General features: G+C 52.9%; 1 protein-coding gene across 2 annotated transcripts in view; it reads right to left on the reverse strand.

The window, feature by feature from the left end:
• HIVEP3 (human immunodeficiency virus type I enhancer binding protein 3) overlaps positions 1-15,695 on the reverse strand; it is a 409,424-nt gene that overhangs the window by 18,522 nt on the left and 375,207 nt on the right. The gene's annotated exons all lie outside the window — the stretch shown is intronic.

Here is a 15,695-nt window from a genome sequence, read left to right on the forward strand (position 1 = left end):
CCACCTCAGAAGATGCACGCGCTTCCTAGCTTCATCCAGCCCATTACAGACGCAAGGAATAGAGGTCACGGAACCAGAGAGGACCATGGTAGTGGGAGGAACTGAGTCACTCTGGGGATCCACCATGGACCCCTGCGCCCCTCCCCCTCAGACGGGGGGAGGTGCACTACCCTTCCTCCCCCAGAAGCAGCAGACACTGGTGCGTCCCACCGAAAGGATGTGGAGCTGCAGGGTGCCAGACAGCCGCCTTGGCAGAGCCAGCCCAGCTTCAGCTTCACCCACAAAGAACAGCCACCGCAGGCCACCTGAGTCCTAGAGAGGGAATGATGATAATAAAACAACAGCAGCAGCTCGGGCAGCCGCCATTCACCAAATGCTCACTCTGCCAGGCACTTTACCCAAATCAAAGCACAACCACCTCACCATGGAGAGCCCGTGAGACCCCGAGGCTTAGAGACAGTGAGAGACTTGTCCAAGATCCCATAGCCAGAAGGGGCCAGAACCAGGCTCTGAAAGTGCCTTCCCCAAAGCCTGTCCAGTCTGCCAGGAAGCCGCCCTGATATTCATGGGAGGAGAAGGAACAGGGACCACCATTGCTTCCCTGGTTTCAGAGTTTGGAATGAGGAGTCCTGAGCTCTCTCCCTCACCTGAACCTCAGTCTGCAAGCTCTGCAGGCTGCAGGGTCCCAGCCACCTGCCACATCGCTTGGGGTTCTATCTGGAAGTGCCACCAGCTTTCAGGAGCTGCCCCCGAAGCATGAATCAGAATGCTCTTATTTCCACTTAGAAGGAAACCCACGAGTCCCACATGCGCAACAGGATCACGATGAAGCCGTCTTGTTGTTCTAATGCTATACATGTGCAAGTCACAGATGCGGTGGGGAGGGTGGCAGGGGGTGCGCCAGGAGAGGGGACCCTGGCATACTTCCAGGAGGAGCCTTCTGACTCGTGAAGCCTGAGAGGCCACTGGCAAGGCACGTGGAGGAGGCGTGGTCTCTCAGCCTGTGGAGCGCACCTTCCAATGCCAGCCAGAGCTACCCGTGCCCTACTCACTCCGCACCACCTGCCCCAACCAGGTCCAGCACAGAGGGGCAGGAGGTGGCTGGGAGGAGGTGAGCCAGGGACAGCGGTGGAGGCTCCACCCTGCTCCAATGGGGCCATCAGCTTACAGCTGAAAGGACGTCGGAAGGAAGGGCTTGGAAGACGGGACTTAAGGGAGAGAGCCTGCTAGCAGCAACGGAACCACCACCACCACACCCCTGACCTCACACTCGCCCTCACACATGCTCACACCCCACACTCACCCTCACATTCACCCTCACATTCATACATGCTGACACCCCCACACTCACACGCTCACCCCCCACACACATGCTCACACCCCACAACCCCTCACAACCCCCACACTCACACCCCACACTCATACTCCACACCCCATCCTCACACTTACACTGACACCCCTACCCTCACACACCCCACTCTCCTCTCCACACCCCTACCCCCCACACACCACACCCTCACACATGCTTACGTCCCCACTTTCATACACATACATACACTCACTTCACTCACCCCACAACCCCCACACCCTCACACTCACACCCTCACACTCACACCCCTACACACTCCCACAACCAGACACTTGCGCCTCTGCTTGAATACTCATATACCCCATATTCACACATACACACACCACCACCCTCACCCATCCACACATTCACAACCCCAGACTCACTTCCACATCCCCACACACTCACACACCCACACAAATAACCCCACAATCACACCCCCCACATTCACAGTCACCCCCACAGTCACACATCCTCACACTCCCACTCACACCCATGCATACTCCCACAATCACACCCGCACACCCACATCCCCACACTCCCACACACACACGGACATGCACCAGACCCCTCCACCCTCACACAGTCACACACGCTCGCACCCATGAACGCACACCACACACTTACTCACTTGCACACTCAGACCTCCATGCTCATGCTCACACACTCTCCTGGCACACTCACCCTCACCTCACACATGGACTGCTGTTCACTAGTACAGGTGGGCTCTGTTTTTTGTTTTTTTTATCACCTCAGATTTGGCCAACTGATGCCGTCAAGGAGTCTAAAACTGCCCCTTCTCCACCGTGGCTGCCCTGACCAGCCAGTTTTTGCCGCGTCCCCAGTGGGGGCCACCTTTCTGCGGGATCCAGGACACGCGCCACCTTGCGTTCGAGAGGAGGAACTGAAGGCCGTGGCGGCGGTGCGCAGAAACGACTCGTTTCTCTTAGGAAGGGCACTCTGTGGCCAAGCACGAGGCACCTGCCTCCAAGTGACAGCGGCTCATCCTCACGTGGCAGATCTCCAGGACCAAAACCAGTTGCTCACACCTGGTTCTTAATTCCCATGTCCCTCCATGCCCCTGGGACCTGGTGGCTGGGGAAGACGGCTGAGATAGAGGCCCCTTTCCCAGCTAGGAGAAGACAGAGTGAGGGCGGCTTGGTCTCCCCTTTGCACTGGAGGCCCCGCCACCTCCTGGACACTAGCCTCCACCTGACCCTGCTCGTCGGGTCCATGGCACTTGCTCCCCTCCTGCCAACACCCACAATGGTGTCCTTCAGCCTAGCCTTCACCCTGCTGATCCCCACACAGCACAGCCACTCTGTGTCTACCGTGCCCGTGTCCAGCCAACCTAGAAGCAGGTGCCAGGGTCCGTCTGCCCCAGCTGCTCTCAGACCCCTTCATTTCCTCCTCCACATCAAGCTTAAATGGTACATGGTCTTTCCAAATGGAGAGAGAGAGAGAGAGTGATAGGAAGGGAAGGAGGGAGAGAGAGGACTCTGAGCCTTCAAGGGTGGTGCCTTGACTTGGGGTGGGGTATACACAACCACGTGCAGCACCTTGTCACATCAGGGAGGGAGTGCAGCCTGCTGCGGAGCACGAGGGAGGAGCCTGGGTTGGGTGAGGCCAGGGATGACAGGAGAGATGGAGGACAGGAGAGATGAAGGACGGGAGAGAAGGGAGGACAGGAGAGAAGGGAGGTCAGGAGAGATGGAGGACAGGAGAAATGGAGGACAGGGGAGATGGAGGACAGGAGAGATGGAGGACAGGGGAGATGGAGGATAGCAGAGATGGAGGACAGGAGAGAAGGGAGGACAGGAGAGATGGAGGACAGGAGAGAAGGGAGGACTTCGGTAGGCACCCCTGGAGCAATGTCAGAGTGTTGACAGCCTGCAGTATTTGGTTGCGGAGAGGAGATGAGCCTGGAGGAAAGGCAGGCTGGATCACCATTGGCCTTGAACACCACGCTAAGTTTGGGCTTGATAAAAGCCTTAAAGAGAAATATAAAGTCTCCAAGAGAGGATATTCCCTGGCCATGGGAATGACCTGGAGTAGGAGAGAATGAATCCAGGCCTAGGCTCGTGTTCTAGAACAGGGATTTGAGATGCCTTCCGGGCATAGGCTCCACAGGCCTTGGTGGCCATTTCGATGGGGCAGGGGTCAGAATGAAGGAGAAACCAAAATCCAGAAGTTTCAACTTGGCTCTAGTGGCACCACCCCCAAGCTTGGGGGGAAGTGATGAAGGATCCTAGTCCTTAAGCATTGAGTATGAGATGCCCATGAGGAAGACATGAAGAAACATCCTTGTGTCACAGTTAGAAATCAGTGGGACTCAGAAGGGATGTGTAGATTTGTGAGGAGGATGACCCCACAAGACAGAAGGGGGTGGTGCCGAGGGCAGAGGCCTGGGTGGCACCCAAATGCAAGGGTGGGCAGAACAAATGGCACCCCAAACCCTGCCCTCAAAAAGAGAAAGGTCAGAGATGCAGGAAACTGGGAGAGAACTGTGGCTTAGCCAAGAGGAGAGGGTTCAGAGGAGGAGGGGCCTGTAGCTGGACATCCCAGAGAGCTTGAGGAGGACGGCTGCTGAAGACCCAAGACTTGAACGAGGGCAGTCCTGGTTCAACGACCTGGAACCTGTGGCTCCTCTGCTCCTTGAAGGCCAGGACCGAGGTTTGCCCAGCTTTGAGGTTCCCAAAGGGTTCAGCCCAGGGACAGGCCTATGGCAGCTGTCCATCAGTGTGGACCTCCCCAAGCCTGAGGCGGACCTGCCGGGCTTCAAGTCCAGCTCCTCCTGCGGTGCCAGGGCCCACCCCATCCACCGTCCTCTCCCATAGCTTCCCAGCAATGTCACCACCTCCCTCTCCTAGCCCCTTCCACCACCACAGACACAAGCCCAGCTCTCTTCCCATCACAAATCTACCAGCCCCAAACCTCCGTGGGCCCAAACTGGGCCAGCTCTGCTGCCCCTCTTTCCTGCACAGCCCGGATCTGGAGAGGACTGTCCACACCTCCTCCCCACTCTATGCTTTTGAGCCACTGCGGCCGAGCTCTGATGACCCACTGTTTTTGCCGAGGTCACAGCTTGTTCCATTGAAAGTTTGATTGCCTTATCCTGTCTGCCCTCTCGCCGACCTTCCAGAGGCACCTGCTTGGCTCCAGTGACCCCATTCCCTACTGCTTGTATCTCCTTTGCAAGCTCCTTTTTTGCCCACCCTTTCCCAAGCCAACATGGCCCCCACCAGCCTCTGACCTGGTCCCTTCTCACCACATACCTTCCCCAGGTGACCCTCCACCTGGGTGCTGATGGCCCCCAGCCACTTCTCTCTCGAGTTCTGATGCCTTTGCTGTACATCTAACTGCCCCTTAGTATCACCTCTGGTGGTTTTCAGGCACCTCATACCTTGTATGCCCAGAACCAGCCTTCCAAGTCCCTCCACCTGTAGTGTCTGCTCCTGGATTCCCGTCTCTCTCAGTAAGCGGCACCTGCACCCATGTGGCTGGCCAGGCCCACAGCTGGGCTTCATCCTTGATGGCTCCATTTCCTTCATGCTCCATAATCAACCCACCACCACCATCAGTGCTACATGCAATGCATGCTCCAAGAGTGCCACCTCTCTGTCCCCACCAGCCCTGGCCACCACCCTCTCTCCTATACCACTGCCTCCTTTCTTCACAAAACAGCCAGTAGGAGCTGTCCCCAAATCTGTCCAGGCTTGCCACTCCTCCCAGCCTAGAGGTCCCACTTCATGCTTCTCCCACTACCATCAGAGCAAAGCCCCGCTCCTTTCCTTGGCAGGGAAGGCCCAGGGCACCATCTGCCCTTGCCACCTCCCCAGCTCATCTCCCACCAGTTCCCACTCATCCCCCCATTTCCTGCTGCACTCCTCCTCCAGCCATGCCAAAGGTCACCTGGGGCCTCGTGTCCCTGCCCCAGCACCATCCCCTCTCCTGTATGACCAGCTCCTCCACTCTACCAGAACTTTGCACCAAGGTCCTGTCCTTTGGAGGCCTGTCCCACACCCCTTCTCTGGGCCTGGGGATCTCACCCGCTCCTGCTTCAGGGCAATTGTCAGGCTGTGTGTACTGCAATGGCCTTTTCACAAGCATAGCCCCCATCATCCCTGCATGGGTGAGGACCACATCTACCTCATTTGTCAGGGCATCCCCAGCAGGTGCCCAATAAATATTCATTAGCTGCACATCAGAGAGACCAGCAAGGCCTTCTTTCCTGAGGCCTGCAATCCTCAGATTCTAGCCTTGACTCTCCCACTCCAGGAGCTCCTGAGCACAAGTTTAATTCAATTCTGGGCTCCCGAAGGAGGTGGGACACAGGCAGTGCCTCAGAACCTTGATGGGCAGATAATGCTGCCCACTTTCTGAGAGGAGTGACTCTGCTCAGAGGGGGAGAGGTGGGCAGGACGCTTGGGTCTCGGTTCTGCTCTTGTTGGAACTCGCCGGGTGACCTTGGGCAAGTCACTTTCTTTCCCTTGGAAATAGTCCTCATACCTGAGACACGGCAGAGTACTGTCACATGCCTGGCGTCGCTCGATCCTCCCATCAACCCTTTTACCATTGTCTCCATTGTATAGAAAAGGGAACCAAGGCCCAGTGGATTCATTGACATGGCCAAGACCACCCAGCCAGCAATTTTACCATGCAGCACCCTGTTCCCGCACACCAACACTTTCAGATGATGCTGACCAAGGTTTTGTTAGCATCTTCCCTCTCCCAGGGACCTGTTACACTGCAGACAAATAAGAATGGCATCACTCCCTGCCCAGCCCTTCCAGCCAGCGCTGGGGTTGAGCCCCTGGGTGTTGACAGCTGTAGAGAAATGCTGGGGATCAGCCAGGGGGGGAACCGGAACACCATGATGGGGGTCCCTGGGGGTAAAGTCCTGCTTCCCCGGTCTGCTGTCCTCTTCCCTCCTCCACCCAAGGCAGCTCCTTGGAGGCCTGTGCCACAGGCTGCCCCGGGGAGAAAGTGACCGACTTCCCTGCCTGTTCTGAGGCTGAAAGACGGTCCACTGCTGATGGGCCCGGCAGGGCTGACTCATGGAGTAATTTCTCACAGTCCCCCTGCCCACCTGGGTTCTGTTGCCCTCACAAGCTGGGGGTGTCAGTCAGTGTGAAAAACAATGTTTAGGTTTGTTCTTAAAGAAAAAGAGCTGTTTCTGTGGATTTTGAATAGCTGCCTCCAGGGACCTTGAAATCGAACAGCCTGACTGCCTGGGGCTCAGGGCTGTGACTTCCAGGCCACGCAACAAAGTGGGGCTGGAGATCCTGACCCATCATTGCATCACCAGGGGTTCCAGACCCCTGTCTGGAAGCAGCTTTCTGCCCCATGCCTGGGGTCAGGTCAGGACAGAGGCTATGGGGAGGGGTATGGTGAGACCAGGGTCTTCATGGATGGATCTTTTCATTCTTATGCGGTGGCTCTAAGCCTCATGGACTCAAAAGAAAAGAAAAAGATCCTTAAACAACCCCTTGATCAGGAGGGTCTTATAATCTTCACTGAATAGAGAAGGAAATGGAAACAGAGAGGTTGAGTGTCTTGCCCAAAGTCACAAGGCAGCTCAAAAGTGGTGAAGCAAGGACTGGACCCCAGATCCGATTTGTGGGCCCTGAAGTGCAGCACAGTATGATCTGGTGCGATGTCCTCTCCTGCCCTCGGCAGCTTCTCCTGCAATCCCCGCGGCTGGTGCTACTGAGCTGCCTGACTGTGAACCATCAGCACGTGGTATCTTGGGTTGTAGCAGACCCACAGCTTCTGCTAAGCACGCAGCAACTCGGCACAGAGCCCGCAAAGGATGTGACACGTTCCTCTGCTCAAGGTGCCAAAGAGGGGCTGTGGTGGAAATTGCATGGCATTTCAGGCAAGGCGATGGAGGAGGTTGTTGTTCCTGGACTCTGAATATAGCAAAGATGGAAAGAAGCTGCTCTGCCATGCAGTGGTCTCCCTGTCACTAGCACTGTTCATGCAGAGGCCAGATGAACAGGCTATGAGGTCTTCTAGTAGGAGGTAGTAGGTAGAATAGCATTATTTTACTACTCCTAGCTAGTAGGAAGGAATTCATGATGTCTACGTGCTCAGGACATGTCCAGCACACAGACAGAGGGGCTTTGGATGGATTAGCTTGTGTATGAGTGTCATAACATTGTAAAGTGGATATACTTAGTTCACTTGGATATATTTAGTTTAGCATATTTGTTCCAGTAAATATAAATGAATATATTTACTCCTAAGACCAAGTGGAGGCTCAGGGCACTAGAGGGGGATGGGCTGGCAACATGATCAAGCGAAGCAGAGGAGGCGTAGGAGGGGGAGCGGTGGGGACTGCGGTGACCTGGGAGGCAGGGCACATCCCTCTCTGAAGGGGCAGTGGCTACTCCCGTCCCGCCAAATGCCACATGAAATTGTTACATCTTCCAGTGTTTTCAAGGAAACCACAAATCCAGATTTTTTTAAAAAAATGAAAAATATTAGCAAACTCTTACACTGGGCGCCAAGCACGATTTTAAATGCTTTACATGCGTTACCTCATTAAATCACATGACAGCCCTATGTGATGGGGCTGTCATGATTCCCATTTATACATGAGAAAACAGTCACAGAGAGGTTAAGTAACCTGCCCAAGGTCACACAGCCAGTTAGTTAATGGAGTCAGAATTTGAACTCAGGTCACCTGGCTACAAAGTTCATGTGCTTAACTGCTGTGCAATTCTGTTTTTTAAAAAACATTGTGTAAGTCAAATAAAATACAAGAGGCAGATCTAGCCTGGAGCTAAACTTCTGGCTCAAAGTAATTTCCCCAAGGTCACATAGCTAGTAAATAGGGGCATGTCTGACCTTCAAGCCCGTGACTTTTCTCTCCACCAAGCTGCATTATTTTCTGAAATGAAGGGATGAACTCAATGGCCTCCAAGTTACCTTCTTAATCTGAGATTCTATGTATTAAGCTATTCTGCATTTATATTATGACTTTTCCACCTATTATTCATATTTAATTAGAGAACTCTTGCATCTCTTCCAAGTCTGGATATTTTAAAGGTTTGCTGAATTTCTGATTTTATAATGATCTTGTTGCCAAATATGCTTTCCTCCCAGGAGGCACACTTCTTGGGTGTACTCAGTCATGCAAAGCAAGAGGAAGATGTGACGAGCAATGCACACACTGTCGCTCTGAGACCTACTCTGGCGGGCAACCTGTGTCTGTGAAGCGAGGCTAGGGGCCAGTTCCCGGAGGCCCGGTGCCCTGGGAGGTCCAGCCATGGTGAGCTGGCTGGCTTGTCCACAGTGACACGCTGCTTTTTGAGTGAAACTCACAGAGGAATGGATGTCTGTGGGAAGAAGGGCAAGTGCCAGGTGGTACAGCCTGCTGAGTTGTGTCTCTCTTAAAAATATTCGGTTGCCAAGAGGTAGTAGACACATCCCCTGGTGGAAAGTGAACTGGAGAGGCCATGTGGGTCATGGGGGAATTTCACACTGGGCTCTGGGTATACCCCAGATTCTTCTGTTGTCGCGGTTCTGCAGAAACATCACGTCATAACGCTCAGGCTGGGGGCCATTAGGTGCACCCTCCAGGGACATGCCGCTGCGCCAGGAATTCCATGGCACGCAGGCACAGAGCCCACCAGCACAGTCTCTGTTCTAAACAGCGACGTGAGCTGCAAGCATGTGAATTTACTCAACAGTACTTCCTAAGGCCTGGTCTGAGCCTGGCGCTGGGCCAGAGCCAGAAATATAAAGCTAAATAAAACCCTGACCTTGGTCTCAAGTGTGACTAACAGGCACTTAAAAGATCGTAAAGCAAAGAGATGGAAACAGCAATACAGACCATGAGCAAAGTGCTACAGATGATGAGAGGAGGAACCAGCGGGGGTGGGTGTCAGGTGGCTTCTGCAGAAGAAATGCCTTTGTCTGGGACTTTTTGGGTGCACAGGGTCAGACCTGAGACTCCTGTTTTATGAGTCTCCGCCTGGGTGCAGTGTAGAGGATGCTGTGGGTGGGGAGGTCTGGAGGCCAGGAGAGGCTATTGTGACTGTAGAGAGCCCAGCTGGGCAGAGGCAAGGGCAAGAGGAAAGTGGACCTAGATTCGAGAGAGTTCAGCAGTGGCCTGACAGAAATAAGAGGGGAGAGTGGGTCAAGGATGCCTTCTTCTACACCTTCCAGAAGGACTCTCGCTGATGAGGCAAGCTCTTGTCATTTTGCAGGCTTGCTACCTACAGTGGCATTTTCACCATTTCCTTGGTTTTACTATTGTGATTTTTTTTATACTAGGAAAACATCAGCTCCCAGTGGCAGCAGCTGGGAAGATGGCAGCAGCTCAGGGATCTAATGCCCAGCACAGCTCTAAGAATAGGAAACGCTTTTATTCTACAGAATTGGATACGATAGGTGGAGATCCTGTGGAGTGACTTCTGGGTGACCAAGAGCAGAGGCCTAAGAGCCAGCAAGCAGGCACCAAGCCTGGGCTGAAGCCAGCTTGGGTCCGTCAAACGCAGCCGATACCCCATTTCCGACCAGACAGTGGGGTTAGGGAGGCAGGCAGGAACCCAGAAGCTGGGTTGAAATGAAATGAAACTGTCAGAGGAGTGGGTGCCTTCACTGGGAACGTTAGGTGGAGTTGCTCCAGCCATGAGCAGCCCTGGCCTGCAGGGTTCTAGAACAGTGACTTTCAATCTGTGCTCCGGATTCATGGAGCATGGGGGTGGGGAGGCCGAGCAGTGGGGCCTTGGGTCCTCCTTCCCCACCCACAGCAGCTCTGGATCACATTGTTTTTCAGAAGGAGTGTATTTGTAAACTGAACTTTGTAAAAAGGAGTTCTGTGAATTTAAAAACAATTTGAAAATTACTGTTACAGAACATTCATGCTTGGAAGGTCCTTAAAACCTCTGATGCAGAGAAGGCTGCTGCATCCTCAGATTTGGCCATTTTCAGGTAGATCCTGTCCGCACCCTCCCACAAGTGCATATTCCTCCGGCACCAGGGGACTCACAGTTTCCCAGGCAGCTCCTGCGACTCCTGGGCAGCTCTCTCACTATCAAGCTGAAGCTGTCACCCTGTGCTCACACCCATGCTCTGAGCTGTAGGCAGTCCAGCTCCCCCTTCATACAAGTCTCCAAAAGCTATGATGCTGCCCGAGACTTCTCTCCTCCAGTCTCAGCATTTCCATGTCCTCAAACAATTCCACATGTGAGAAATTCTCCCCAGACTGTCCATCTTCTCCCAGAATGGCCCAGAGCACAGAAGCCCTCAGGTGGGACTGGACCTAGCCCAGGCTGATGCAGGACCACGGTCTCCTCTTTCCACTATTCCAGCCTCACTCCCTATGTCCCAGACCCAGAATGGGGAAGTGACCAGACCCTGAAGAGGCGGGAGCCTGTCTGGTGCTCCACACCACACAAATGGCCAGAGCTGGGAGGGCCGAGGCCTCCCCAAACCACCTGACCTCACAGTTGACCAGGCCCTCACTATGTGCCACACACTTTTCATAGGATATCTCCTTTCTTCTTGGTTAACATTTATGAATACTTCTTTTTCTTCTTATTATTATTTTTGCTAAGAAGCACTACAAAAAGTCAACCAGGGTCATAGGTGAAATCTTTTATCACAGAAAAATAAACAGCTTTAGTAAGAAAAAGCTGTGAACAGTTTTAAATCCTGCAATGAGCTCAAGGTATCAGTACCATGAAGGCTGTGAAACAGCTTTTAATCTATCTGAATGGGGCAAGGTAGCCAGAGCTCATGAAGGCAGCTGGTTGGCATCTCTTGCAGCTGTCCTTACAGATTAAACCTGAATAACACGGGGTTGGGGTTGGGGTTAGGGGAGGATACGTGCTCAGGTCCCAGAGTTACTCCAATCTGGAAGGGAGAAGGATAGAGAGGGCATTCTAATTGCCCCATGACAACAGCCACCTTCTTACCCCATACCCCGAGCAGATCTGTTCCCCACCAGTTAGGATTAGAGGAGAAACAGGGACCAAGGAAAACCTGTCTTTGGACACTTCAGGTCACATCTGTGACCACTGTCTCAGCCTCCTGGGAGGTTGCTCAGCCAACAGGCAGAACCAGGCACGGAGGAAGATCTGGGCTCCCTTTAAGAAAGAATTTTCTGACCCCAGGGCTACAGATTTGGAACAAAGCAAGCCTGAATGGTAGTGAGCTCCCCAACAGGTCTAGTATTCAAGCCCAGATTAAATGACAATGTAAGTCTGGGGCAAAATAGTTTCTAATGGTAGGAGCTAGGCTGGACTCCAGGTCCAGTGGGTTTAGCTGGAATCTAAATGGACATTGCAACCACGCTGGTGCTCCAGACATAAACAGCCAGTAGGTGAGTGGGTGGGAAAACAGGAAGGAAGGGAGGGTGTGGTCACCGCTCAGAGGACTGAGGTGGCCTGTCTGATTAGGACGCTGCGGAGTGCAGTGGTTAGGCATGGGGGTGTTGATGCATCAGACTGCAGAGTTCAAATCCCGCCGCCTCCGACCAGCTGTGTGACCCTGAGCAAGCACCCGCCCATGGAGCATGTGCTGATGCTGCTCAGAGGAGCCCAGCTGTGGCTGTGGCTGTGGCTGTGGGATGATTTTACTACTACACCTCCCAGCTGTTATTCTCAGACTGAGCCACCTCTTCCAATGAAAGCCCTATTTCTCTAACCCACTCTATGGAAATGTGACGTTCCCAACTCAAAGTGGGTTTTCCTTGCAGCAAGCTATTTAGGGATTCCTGTTGTGAGTCCTTTTGTGGAAGGAAGAATCCCTTTGTGAGTCCCACAGCTGCCTTCTAGTGACTGGTGAGTCTGTGTGATGTGGCCATGACAGGCCGTCCACATCGCCTCCCTCCTGCATCCCCACAGCAGATCTGCAGGCCTCTCAGCAGATCGCCCTGCCTGGAATGCTCTCCTTCCCTCTCTCTGATGAAGTTCCAGTTCTCCCCTGAGCTCAGATCCAACCCCAGCTTCTCAGAGGCTTCCCCTGACCCTGAGATGGGTCATGCTCTCCCAGGTCCACCTTTTCTATGGGCAGTAGAAAACAGAGCTGGGCTTACCAGATAGAGCTCCTGAGGTGGAAACCAGGCTCTGTCCCTTATTAGCTGTGTGACCTTGGGCAGGTTACTTAACCTCTCTGTGTCTCAGTTTCTTCACCTGTAAAATGGGGATAATGTCCTATTTCTTGACCTGTGGGTAACTGGGCACAATTCCATAGGTATGTTCACTCTGTAATAACTCATGGTTCTATACTTACGACTTGGATTATTTTTTGTATGTATGATCTGTTTCAATTAAAATATTACTACAAAATAATAGCATATGCTCCAAGAGGTGTTGCACATTTTACCTAGTTAATATAGGTTATGTGCTTGGAAGAGTGCCTAGCACCGAGTGGGGCTCAATCAGTATTTGCTGTATCTGGCACTTCGCCTTGATAGCACTCATCACAGTCAGAGTCATTCTTCAACAGTGGAAGGAAAACCAAGTGCCCCAGATTTCAATAGGTTCAGAAGCCTGGAGATGTCTTCCTCACTCACCTCAAAAGTGAAGCCAATGGTTTCGTACTAGGAGGCTGGCTCAACTCTCTAGCCCTGGCAATATTGGGACCAGCTGATGGAGTAAGAAGCCACGATGGAGTCTCTATCATCTCCTCCTTCTCTCCAGCCGTGGCCAGGTTTGCGGAGGAATCCATAACATGCTGATGGGGATAGCGAAGCCCTTGGAAGCTCTCCAAGATCACAGCCAAGGACCCCCCTGCTGGAGGACAATGGAGATGACCATGCTCATGCCAGGATGGGGTCCCAGGCGGAAGAAGCTCCCCACAGAGAAGATTCCTTTGTGCCCATCTCTCCTGATGAGAGTCTTGTCCCCAGGAAGGCCAATATTCCGATGAAGTAGAAGAGGAGCAGCATGAGGAAGAGGAAGATGATGAAGGTGACGTGGATGTAGAGGCAAGAGAGGATGCAGACAGAAAGATTGTCACAGAGCCACAGTATCCTGCAGATGCAGAGGCAGTGGAAGGGGATGATGGCAGGGAACAAATTACAGGGATGAAGACAGAGCCGCCAACATGGAATGTGAAGCATTTCAGCTTCCAAACTTTGACACTGAATACAGTGCTGAAGAGCAGGCTTCAGTTCCTCCTATGACACATGATCTGTATGACACGGAGCTTGAACCACTCTTCCACTTTTAAAATGGCAATCAGTGGGATGCAGGATCATGGTCCAGATTAACAATATGCAGGGGCAATAAAAGCTTCAGGAAAGTTAACCTAACTGTTAGGTTTCTATCGGAATAACGGAGGTGCAAAATGGGTGACCCGTTTAGAAGAAATTCCAAGATGAAGAATAAAGAGGTTTGCTTATCTGCACTTGACAAACATGAAGCAGGACTCCCCTGGTGAGACGGCAGGCTGCACCATGCACACTCTAGATCTGTAAGTAGCCCCTCACCTACCCGCTGCCTTAAATGTCTGACCGCTCAAAGTGGGGGCCAAATTAGTGTCCTCACCAGCAGAAAGTGGGGTCGAGGAGTCAAGGCACAGCCACAAGCTGGCGTGATTCAGCTCCTGCTCCTGCCTGCTGATCCCGTCTCATCTTCCCTTCAGTTCAAAGTGCTTAATGCTTTGGGCAGTTCTTAGCACGACAGATGGATAGATGGTTTTCATGGAGGTAGGCAGGGTGAAAAATGTGGCTCTGAGAAGCTTCCAGAGCTCGTATGTAAAGATCAGACTGTGAGAGTTGTCACTGCTGACTGGGCTATCCCTCAGAAAAGCCATTTCTATGAAAACTTCTCAGAGATTAAAGGAGGTGGTAACCAGTTAGCAGAGAACACGTCGTCTCTTCCCAGTCACATGTGGGTAACTGGCTATGTGACCTAGGCCCAGGCCCTTGCCCTCTCTGGTCTCTAGCCAACTCATTGACTCGACAAGGCCTCCTCCAGGGGGTGAGCATAGACCCCTCAACACCCAGGGGCTCCTTATTTAGGTCCTTCCTGGCATCTCCATTCTGGGACTGGGGCTAGACCCTCTTGAGAGCTGCACAGTGAACCTGACCATGACCCAGACGCTGGAAACAAGCAAGCAAGGTCAGAAGAGGGCAATGAGGTGGAGGCTGCTATAGGCATGGCTCTTTTGGTCTCCTCCAGTGTAAGCGCAGGGGAAGTGGAGACGCTTCTTCGCCGTGTTGAAAGTTTTTTGTTGACTGGGATCAGCACCTCCTATGACGGTCCAATCTCCTGCCCAGTCTTTGTCATGCTCTGTTCTCCTCAGGCCTTCATCTCTTGGAGCTGGTGGCCTTGCTGCTGTTCACTCCAGTCACAAGGGCTCCTCCTAGTGCTGCAAGTCACAAAGGATTTTACAGGTCCTGACACAGCCACCAAAGGATCATCTTCATGCAACACCTTTATTGATCAGAGCGCCACGTCACCTTTATGATCGAGATGTAGAGCAACGTCTTTCCAGCCCCATGGTATGCCTGTACCTGGTGGCTAACTGGACCCTACACACTGCTCAGCCATTTTCTGCGTGGGCTAGATAGCAGCAACCGCAGGAACACAGATGAACATCTGTGATCCTTTAGCACTACAATGCCTTCTCCTCACTCCAGGACCTCCTCATCCTTACTAGAAACCAGTGAAAGGGGTTATGTCAGTCCTCTTTTTCAAGTGATGAAATGGAGGTTCAGAGAGGTAAAGTCACTTGCCAGAGGTCACACAGCCAGTGGGCATGAAAAGAAGGGCACCAATCTCCCCTCTTTGAATGTATTAAACACCCTCTGGCTCTCATGGTTGAAGAAGATGTTGCTAGTGGGAGAACTGTTTTCTAGAGCATGGAATAACTGGACAGGGAAGGGGATGTCTCTCCACTGCAAATCTCATCCCTCACTATAGGCCCCGGGGAAGCACCACCACCACCACCTCTACCACCATCACTACCATCACTGTCACCATTACCACCACCACCCCCATCGCTACAACCATCACCATCACCACCACTACCACTACCACTACCACCACTACCACCACCACCACCACCACCACCACCTCTATCACCACTGCTACCATAACCACCACCACCACTACCACCAACATCACTACCATCACCACCACTACCACCACTACCAACACCATCACTACCACCACCACCACCTCTACCACCATGGCTACCATCACCACCACCAGCACCACCACCACCACCACCACCACCTCTACCACCATCGCTACCACCACTACCATCACCACCACCACCACCACCGCTACCACCACCACCACCACCACCACCACCCCCACCACCACCAATACCACCACTACCACCACTACCACCACCACCATCACTACCACCACCACCACCA

The sequence above is a fragment of the Theropithecus gelada genome, chromosome 1 (genome assembly GCF_003255815.1).
Source record: "Theropithecus gelada isolate Dixy chromosome 1, Tgel_1.0, whole genome shotgun sequence".
NCBI classification, from domain to species: domain Eukaryota; kingdom Metazoa; phylum Chordata; class Mammalia; order Primates; family Cercopithecidae; genus Theropithecus; species Theropithecus gelada.